Source organism: Lactuca virosa, chromosome 3 (assembly GCF_052849685.1).
Source record: "Lactuca virosa cultivar CGN04683 chromosome 3, Lactuca_virosa_CGN04683_v6, whole genome shotgun sequence".
Classification (NCBI taxonomy): domain Eukaryota; kingdom Viridiplantae; phylum Streptophyta; class Magnoliopsida; order Asterales; family Asteraceae; genus Lactuca; species Lactuca virosa.
The window spans coordinates 182,375,475-182,386,487 of record NC_136428.1 but is presented as its reverse complement, the minus strand read 5'-3'; the positions used below and the strand labels follow the sequence as shown (position 1 = coordinate 182,386,487).

The window sequence follows — 11,013 nt, the reverse complement described above, 5'->3', positions numbered from 1 at the left end:
TATATTTTTCTTCATGTCTTGTATACTACCAATCCTAACAACACATGCACACAAATCTTTTCATTGGTTCACATAGTGCAAAGAGGCATTGTTGGTCCACTAATTGAGATGTTGCAATCACCAGATGCTCAACTACGTGAAATGTCAGCTTTTGCTCTAGGAAGTTTGGCACAGGTAACCAAATTATATATATATATATATATATATATATATATATATATATATATATATATATATATATTCAATTTAATTCATGAATCTTTATTTTATTAAACTATATCATACATTTGTAAGTTCTCACTAGCATCTACGTATATGTGCGGGTTTTTATACATGCAAGTGTAGTAATTAATGCTCCAATTTTAGTAATAGTAGTCATAAATATAATTACACACACTGATAACCTTCCATAGTAAGAAGATGTTTATTTTAAGGTAATTTATAATAGAATGATTGTGATCTACCAATCACCAGGATACTCACAACCACGCTGGTATTGCACATGGTGGTGGTATACCCCCATTGTTGAAATAAACTCCCTTCTCTTTTCTCTTACTCTTAATCAAAACATGTATTTAGACAGAAGGATATAACAGTCTTTTGCCATAGCCAGGTCCCTACGTCCTTCACCTTCGGTTCCTCAGATGTACAAAGCTATATCCAAGCTTGATGATACATTTATTGCATGAAATAGATTTTTTGTATGAAACACAAAGTAGATTAGATGAATGATGTTGGTACATTTATTGTAAGAAATAGGTCTGTATGAAATTAAATTTTGTGCCATGGATTGTATTTTTTGTATATGGTATTTTACTTTCTATTATGAGACATTAAATGCAAATTTAATTTGAAAATTTATAAATCTATAAATATATTTTTTTTAAACATTTAAATTTACGATACGCAAAAATGTGTGACATCTTCATTTATGACATGGCCTTTCTTGACAGGGGCTTTAATGATATGCATTGCGTGTCGTAAATGCGTGTCGTAAATGTGCGTCGTAAGGTTACGACACGCAAATACGTGTCGTCTTCCTTTATGACATGGCCTTCCTTGACACGCATTTGCGTGTCATCTGTACCCTTTTATGACAGGCAATGTGTGTCATTAAAGGGTATTTTTCTTGTAATGGCAAATTTTTTATAAAAAAACATTTTTATTTCTAACAAAGTTCCTTCACATAATACATTCCCAAATAATGGATTATTGTACACCAAAAACACAAGCAATGAGTTTCTATATATTTTTCAATAATCCTTCATATTAAATATTAGTTTACAACACATTTTCACATGTAGATTTTCAAAACAAGAGATAGAAAATAGTTCATAAGAGAATTTTGAAAATAGTTCATGATTTATTTTGTTTGTTTCTAGATTCTCGAAGATATAAGCTTCATGATTTTTGAACCAGGTCATGGTTTTTGAACAAATTCATGATTTTCGATGGAATAATAAAGTATATATGTTTGTTTCTGCAAAAAAAAAATTGAAAACGGAATTTCTTCAAAGATGTTCGAAGATATGTGGTCTTATTTCTTTAACAGGTTCTTCAGAATTTTTGAAAAGTAATATTTGAACTCATGAAAAATATGGTGAGAAGCACACCGACTATATAGTCACTATATATAAAGGGACCACTTCGAAAAATTCTATTATAAAAACGTGTGCTTCGAAAAAAAAAATTGAATTTATAGGATATAAAAAGTATATTGCATATTCGAAAATATAGATTTTTAAAGATAATGTCATGATATTTTCCAAAGAAATGGGTAGGTTAATTCATTTGTAGTTGATGATATCAATATCTCAATAAAATGTCATTGTCATAATACAATTAAGGATTTCAAAATCACTATTAGACTTTTTTTTTTCTTCGATTTAAGCATTTTATTTTTTCCAGTTGGTAAACACTTAATTCATATTTCTTATTGTTAACCAAAATTTTTGGTTACCATTTTTTGGATTTATTCATTTTATTTATTCCGGTTGCCATTTTGTTATATAATTACTTATGGGAAAGTATAATGAAAACCTACATATTATTAAGAGTTGGGTTAAAAATGTTAAGTTGAATTGAATGGGTGTTGAGTTACTGAGGCTAAAGGGTGTGATACATTTTTTGTCAATGGTAAGAAGGTGTTACCTAGGCGTCACATCATCTTTTATATTTTTTTTATCAATTTTACCTACGAACTAGGGTGTGGTAACTAGTTTTACCTATGGTTTTTTTTTAATTTTTTTTTAAATTTCAATTATTTTAATAAAAACCCTACTAAAATTAAAGTTTACATTTTAGAAATCCTAACAATAAAAAATAACATGAAATTAAAAATTACATAAAAACCTAAAATATAAAAAAAAACAAAATCAAAAAACAAAAAAAAACAAAAAAAAAAAACAAAAAAAAACACTTGAAGTGAAAAATTATTAAAAAAAAAACTAGAGAAAAAATATAACAACCAAATTTCAATTGCTTTTGAGCTTATATTTTTCATTAATCAAAGCCTTCACCAATTTAGTCGCCTCCTGATATTTTGGGGTCGAGGTGTTTCACATCTTGCATCAACAATGAATATTCTGTCAGTTTGATCGTTTCAGCCATATGGTTCTCCAAAGTTGTATTCAATTGTGTCATTTGTACCATTATTTCTTCCGATCTAGTTGACCGCTCCATTCCAACCGAAGAATTTGACAATATTGCTTTTCCTTTTCTTTTTCCTCGAGCTTTTGCTTTGTCCCTTCCCATGGGACGAGGAGGCGGGCGTATTTCTTTGATGTCGTCGTTATCATCATTAAGATCAACGCCAATGTGACCATCCAATGATATTTGTTGTGAACTCGAATATGAAGATGTTCGGCTTCCTTTTGGCGGATTAGCAATGTCTTCATCTGTTGCAAGTTCCTTCCACCTAATGCTTCTTTTGAGAACTTCTCACACATGAATGAACTTAAAAGGCTTCAACATGACATCTTGGAATGTCGCGTGCGTTTTTTTAACAAACTCTCTTCACTTTCGCCGCTAGCCCATTGCTTTTCGAAGTATGTGTAAATTTCATTCCAATGTGTCACGAATTTGTTAACAAGATTCCATTTCGAGTTAAATTGGTCACACTTCCGATATCTGGGTCTCGACCCATACTATTACAAAACCGCTCCGTAACACTTAACCAAAACTAATCACGCGATTGGCCCTTTCCCATGTTGCTATCTTCTGATATGTCGACCCATGCCCTTGCTAATTATGTCTCTTCTTTTTTAGTCCATCTTCTCGAATCGGCCTTCCCATTTTTTTGGTTGATGTTGTTCTTCAGGCTCTGAATCAGAAAGAGTTTCGGTTACGAGTGTGAAAGGCGGTTAAGATTGAAATTGGAATTGGGTTTGCGTTTGGATTTGGGATGTTGTCCGGGGTGGTGGGGATTGGAATTGAAATTGTTGTGGCATTTGCAGTAGTAAATAATAGCTTGGAACACTACCTACAAACGCTTGGTTTTGAGATGGATTCATTTGTGGTCGGTAAGGTGGTGGCGATGCCAGATTATAACCGAAAAGTGCAAATGGGTTTGAAGCATTTTGGTTTGAAGCATTTGGGTTGGAAGACTTTGGGGTGTTTGGAAGACATTTTGATTATATGTGTGTTTGGAAATATGTGTGTGTTTTCAAATGAATGGTAAAATGAATATATATATATATATATATATATATATATATATATATATATATACTAGGTGTAAAACCCGTGTATTACACGGGTTGATTAAAAAATAAATTTAATATTAAAGTGTAAACAATAAATATTTTTTAATATAAAATTTTAAAATAAGAAATAAAGAAATGTATTGATTGCAATTTAATATCATATTTATGACATTTAATACTTTACATATATAAATATATAAATATTATGTAGGTTTTTAATTTTAAAATTTAAAAAACCTAAGATTTGACATGTGAATATTATTTATTTCAAAAATATCACAAAATGACAAGTGTCAAAACTCATGAGAGATTGACATATGGCAAAATGGATCTTCATTTATTAGAGTATATATATATATATATATATATATATATATATATATATATATATATATATATATATATATATATATATATATATATATATATATATATATATATATATATATATATAGAGAGAGAGAGAGAGAGAGGTAGGTTCAAATGTTTCTCACATCTATTGTGTACTACAATGCACCAATAAGAATTTTGTGAAAAATAAATAATTATTTAATCAAATAAAGATAGATATTAAATGATTTCCATAATTATATGTATATTAAATGATATACATAACTATAATTCTTTTCTTATGGAAACTAATTAAATTCGTCATTAATGTCAGCAATAATATTATTTCAGAATGAATTCGTATCTAGAAGAATGAGATTGTATTTTAGAAGAATGATAGTGTATTCTAGTAGAATATACTCTCGTTCTTCATATTTAATGCAAATTTATTGTATTTTAATTGAGTGTGTCCTGAAACAAAACACGAATTCATACATAAAAAGCTAAATGCGAATTCATTCTGAAAGAATGTTATTGCTGACATTAATGACGAATTTAATTAGTTTCCATAAAATTAAATTATAATTATGGATATCATTTAATATACATACAATTATGGATATCATTTAATATCTATCTTTATTTAATACAATATATAATTATATTTACTAAATTCCTACTGGTGCATTGTAGCACATAATAAATGTGAGAAACACATTAACCTAACTCTCTCTCTCTCTCTCTCTATATATATATATATATATATATATATATATATATATATATATATATATATATATATATATATATATATGTAGCTAGGTTCAACTATTCTAACTAATTATTGTATGATGTAGGAATCAATGTGAGCCAATCATTTCAAAACCTAAATAAAGTAAATTTTTAATGTTATCCAATTAAATAATTTTAGTAATTAAATAAATATTTAATTAATCCGTTTAATTTAGGCAAGAAAGTTTAAGAATTAATTAAATAAGGTATATTTTTAATGTTATCTATTAATTAATTTTAGTAATCAAATCTATTTGTTCAATAATTGTATATTTAAGGATGTTATTTAGACTATTATTCTGTAAGAATATGTATGAATCTATATTTGAATTATAATGTTTGAATATATAAGGATCATGTTATATTTCAACTGAAAGTTCAAGAATGTTGTTTTTCTACAAGAAGTTACTTCAATCAAAATATGTACTCTAACAGAATATATTCTGACATTTTTATAGAATATCGTTTTAACAGAATTGCATTCTAAAAGAATAAAATCGAGTAAAATTAAAAATTATGTTAGAAATAAAAATGAATTAATTAAAAAAAATCAGAATTCAAAATTAAAAGAATCAATATCCCTTAAAATCCAAAATTTTCATTAATTAAACATGTGTTTCCTAATTTAAACACGTGTCTCCTAATTTAAAGATAGGTAAATCATTACTTAAAATAACTAAAATCATTGGTCTACATTCATCCCTACATCCACATAATAATTAATTAGAATACAATAACCTAAGCCTATATATATATATATATATATATATATATATATATATATATATATATATATATATATATATATATATATATATATATAGAGAGAGAGAGAGAGAGAGAGAGAGATAGGTTCAAATGTGGATTGACAATTATTGTGTGGACGTAAGGATTAATAAGGACCAATCATTTTAAAAACCTACAAAAGGGTAATTTGGTAATCTTTAAAATAATTATTTATGGTAAATTGTTAAATTAATTAATATCGTTTTAGAATAGGAAATCAATTTTAATTCTCGCCTGTTTCATCTTCATCAAAAAACCATTAGAAATAGACCCATCAGTTTGATTCACCCTAGATGCCACCACTGCCGTTTCTCATCTTCCCATATCGTCTTCGACGACAAGATCGTCCTTCAACTTTCTTCTCTTCTGGTTCGGTTTCTTCATAGGTACCAAGGCACCTTAGACATGTGATGCCTCTACCCTAATCACCGATCGTCGGTTACCTGATGCTTTCTTTTTTCGCCTCAAACAGATTGCAGTTAGGGTTATTAACTTCATTGAGAACCATCGATGTTTCTGACAAAATTGATTTGTCAAACTTTCTGCTTTTCCTTTTCTCATCCTTTAAATTTATATGGATGGTTGTCTATTTATTTTTATTCAACAAGAATTCAATGGAAGTGAAGTTTCGCCCACCTTATCTCATGCTCCGGTCATGGTCACGGACCACAGTAGACATAATCAATGGTATTCTTCTCTTCCCTTCATGTTTCTGGCATGTTTTGTTTAATCATAATAAAGATCTTTCTGAATAGGCTATTGAAGAATTCAAAGAAAGTAATGGTAATTCTATGGACAAATTTTAAGTTGTCTCTAAGCCATGGCATTGAAAAAAATAATGACAGACTTGTTTAGTGTTGTATAACTAACAACCATGGATATGAGCACCCCTTGCAACCAAGTTCAAGCTTTGTCTAAATTGCAAGAGACAACTTCGGGTTATGTAATTACCAAAAGGAGAGTGGATGTATTGAAACAAATTGTAGCAATTGACACCCTTTTGAGTTGTGCGTAACATATAACAAATGGGGAATAACAAAATTGCATCCATGACAGGTACTTTTTAATTCATTTTGACTATTTGTATGTTTTATTAGGTTGCATCTAATTTCTGGTTTTTTACTTGGAGGTTTAATTTTAATTTTAGTTCTAAGTGGATTGTCTTCAGGTTGGTGAGTTATTGCAGAAAAGGAACTTGTGTATTCTTCAAGAATGCATTCTTTAAGAATGTATTGTCCATACATGTAAAAGAAAGGGCGAGGATTGAGTTTTATCAATAGAAAAAGAAGAGTTTTTAAGATAGTCATTTTTTTTTTCTTTTTTGTCATTGGATTCTGTTAGAACATGTATAAGTGTATAAAAATGTATAAGTCCATTATTTTATGAATATATATAAATTTGTATTTTAGTCCGAATTTCTACGAACATATAAAAAATGTTGTATTTATTTAATTTATGGTTTAAGAATGGTGTTATTCTTAAAGATGTCCATTATGTTAGAATATATTTTAATCTTAGTATGTATTCAATCAGAATATGCATTCTTTTTTAAATCTAGTCTGAAATTTCCTCAAAAATCAGATTTTTGGAATAAAAAAAAATCCATTATCCCTTAAAATCTGGAATTTCCTTTTTAAAATCTAGTTTAAATGACTAAAATACCCTCACAAAGATATTAGTGATATTATATTGTACATGCTCTCTCATTTTAATATCATGCACCCTAAATCAAATCTCTTCAATTTTTTTCATCCATTGGTTCAGAGTCATTCCTACGACCACACAATTCTTGTTTTCCACATTATAACCTAGCCCTATATATATATATATATATATATATATATATATATATATATATATATATATATATATATATATATATATTGGTAAATTTGTGGATTATTTAAAAAAAAACGGTAATAAAGTCGTTTGCCAACGGTCATTTTCTCCTTTCCTACGTTTGATTTCTTCAAAATCGCCGTCGGTGGAAACCCACCATCGGTAACTCACCTACGGTAAAATGGAGGGTATGACGCGGTGTTTACCGGCGGTAAAGGTGTCAACGTCGGACTACCGCCAGTAAAAGGGTGTCCACACCTTTTAGTTTGAGATTCATTCATAAAAAAATCAATCCAAACCAATTTGAGGTTCGGACAAAAAGAAAAAGAATGAGAAACAAGTGTAGATTTTCGGGTTCTTGCTTACGAGATGACATCAAACATTGTTCTTTTTTTAACGACTTAAATTTTATTAAAAGCAACTAGTAAGGAGCTAGAAAAAAAAACAATTACATAGAAATTGAAGGGTTTTTTAACCACTCAGACCAAGACATAAAAACTTTTCTATTCCTACTAGAAAACGGCACAAAAAAGAATAATCTACCACCATATCAAAAATCAGCTTCTTCCCTTTGACGTAAAACATTGTTGATTGTTTGTTGAAAATTGAGGCATCATCTTTGAAAATACACACAACAAAAAAAACCCTAATTATGTTGTTGAAATCTAAAGCAAAAACGACACCAAGAAAGTCCCAAACTACGTGTTGGTCATTGTAATGATTAATGAGTAATTTGTAAGAATGTCTCAAAATTTTAGAAAAACTAACGATTAAATACCGATTGAAAAAAATTATTAGAAAATTCCAGAAATTGATAAATTTATTCACTTTAGCTCATATTAACATTTTCGACAGATAACTTATACCATATGACATGCCAAGTTGGATGTGTGTGCTACATCAGCATGTATTGCTTTAGCTTTCAAAAATATCATATTTTTTTTAAAGAAATGTATGGGGTGGGATATGAACCCAGAACCTTCCACGTACATAACGGTCAACATGCCAAACATTTTAACCCAGAACACAAACATTTTAAAGAAATGTATGGGGTGGGACACCAAACATGTTTCGACAAAGCTAGAAGCATCTGCATCTTTTCATTCCTCAAAACTAGTATATAACGGTTAACATGCCAAACATTTTAACACAATTATTAATATTATTATTATTATTATTATTATTATTATTATTATTATATTGAAAAGCTTAAATAAGAATAATACGTCCTAAATAAATTTATAAATATGTAAATATAATTTTTACGTATTTATAAGCATTTTTATGTAAATGAATATATTTTTATGGAAAAGTATATTTATTGGCATAAAAATACTTAGATAAATACATAAATACACTAAAATTATGTAAAAATACAGAAAAATACTTAAAAATATCTAAAAGGTACAACTAAATACAATATATATATATATATATATATATATATATATATATATATATATATATATATATATATATATATATATACATTTAAAATACATAAAAACACCTAAACAATATATAGAAATACATAAAAATACCTAAACAATATATATAAATATATAAAAAAAATCTGTTTTGAATTATAGGCATAGTTCTTATTTGGGTTATAGCCTTTGAATAGGAGCAGGAGTACAACCGCCTATCTCATTCGTTGATTGTGTGTGACCATGTTTTCGTCTGATTTTGCATTGGTAGCAACCTGTATTGTGAAGGGAATTGTGTGTTATAAAAGGGTATGACTCATGATGTGTTTAATTAGTGATCGAGGGGGATTTTGATTGGGTTCCTACAAGTCGATGGGTTGATGATTGAATACCTTTACGCTAATGTGGTGTTGGTTGTGTGTCTTTAGGACAGTGATGGAATAACAGCGAGATCGACGTAGTACTGTGAGCTTATCGTTCTAGTGGCTAGAGGGTGTCACGATGTATCTTGAACCAGTGGCTGTATGATTCACATGGGTGGGACCATGTAGTCATTTGATTAGGAGCCTTAGGTCTCGTATTGTTAATATTATTGACATGTTTGGATGTTAGTGCATTGTTGGGAGTCGGGAGACTCAGTCACCAGCCGGTTTGGATCATGTGGATAGTAAAAGTTTGTTGGGAATATTAATTGTGCATCAGAAGTCTCCAACTGAATATTTTCATTATGAACACTATTTAATGGTAGACTATTTATTAGGAGTTTGGTTACCAATTTTGGTATCGGTTTTGAAATCTTGAGTCATGGAGTTCGTTGTAAATGTCTCGAGTGATTTTTCAGGTGGATGTACACCTAAGCCGATGAGGGATTTGGATGCAAAGTGAGGTTCTTGGATTGACCATGATTATGCTCGTGGGAGCAATGGGTTGCTGATAACTTGTCCGTAAGTCAAGTTTGTATTTAATGTTTTTGGGCACAATTTCCGCATTTGGGATTGGGTGAAATTTATGATCGGGATCTTTGAGTATTCTTTCTGCATGGTTTGGTGGTGTTCCTATTCAAGGAACTAGGCGTAGGTAGGACGATTGGATGATCATCAGTCCTAGTGTATAATTTATGAAGTTTACACTGATTGGTTCCTGGTTTTGGGGAGTATATTGACGGAGTTGGTTTGTGGTTTAAGTTCCGAGAGTTCCCAGTTTGAGTGGTTTTCTCTGGAAGTTGGGTCATATAGTTAGGGAGAGAAATAAAGTTGTTGCGGTTGAGTATTTTCGAGTTATTGGGTTGTTTGTTGGCAGTTGTGGGATTCTGAGTGGATTCTCGAGTTTTCTTTATAAGATGCCTTGATTTTGAAATGGTTAGAGGGAGTTTAAGGAATATGTTGGTGTTGTTTTGGAGATCCTAACCAAGAGGGATTTCGAGGACGAAATCCATTTTAACTGGGGGAGAGTTGTAACATCCTGTTTCAAGAGGTTTCTTATTTCGTGATTGTGGACAATAAACGAATCAAGTAAAGGCCTTAGGCTTCAAGGGAATAGGTTTAGTCCCTGTTGTATGTTGACAATAATGGTTATGTGATCCAAGCCCTTGGTTTGTGTTTTGGAGTCAAAGAGTAAAAAGGGAAAAGTGATGTCTCAGACTTCTTCCATGAACTAAGGATTTTATTTCGGTATGTTCTAAGTCAAAAGTAATTATATAGAATTGGGGTGCTCTTCAATACCCCTCCGTGCATATAAAGAACGCCGAAAATGGACTTGAAACGAAAAAGTTATGGGTGTTCGAAGTTGAAGTGGAAATATTGGACGCGGGTTTAATTACTTACACATGGCATATGTTGTGCTACGTAGGGTGTAATCGCAGCAGATCAAAACCCTAATTCTTCGGGTTTGAGCCCTATTTAAGGGCTCTAACTTATGTGAAACCCTCTCATGACCATCCTCCATCACCTAAGATCATTCCTTGAGAAACCTTAGCCTCTTATTACTTGTTTTGAGCCATGAAATTATTTATGAGCTTATTTCTCCATTGGAAAGTTGAATCTTGAAGAACAAGGCGGTGACAAAGTGTATAGAAGAAGGGCTCAAGTATAGATCCAACAAGGTTAGTTCAATCCTAGACAATTGTGACTCAAAAA

The 11,013-nt window shown here is 30.1% G+C and overlaps 1 long non-coding RNA gene across 1 annotated transcript; it reads left to right on the top strand.

Annotated features, from left to right (window-relative positions):
* The first annotated feature begins 5,860 nt into the window (after window positions 1–5,860).
* On the top strand, window positions 5,861–6,977 carry LOC145162756 (uncharacterized). The gene is made up of 3 exons (XR_013739306.1): window positions 5,861–6,299; window positions 6,368–6,668; window positions 6,781–6,977. It is a non-coding gene; the product is annotated as an uncharacterized LOC145162756 (long non-coding RNA).
* The last annotated feature ends 4,036 nt before the right edge of the window (window positions 6,978–11,013 follow it).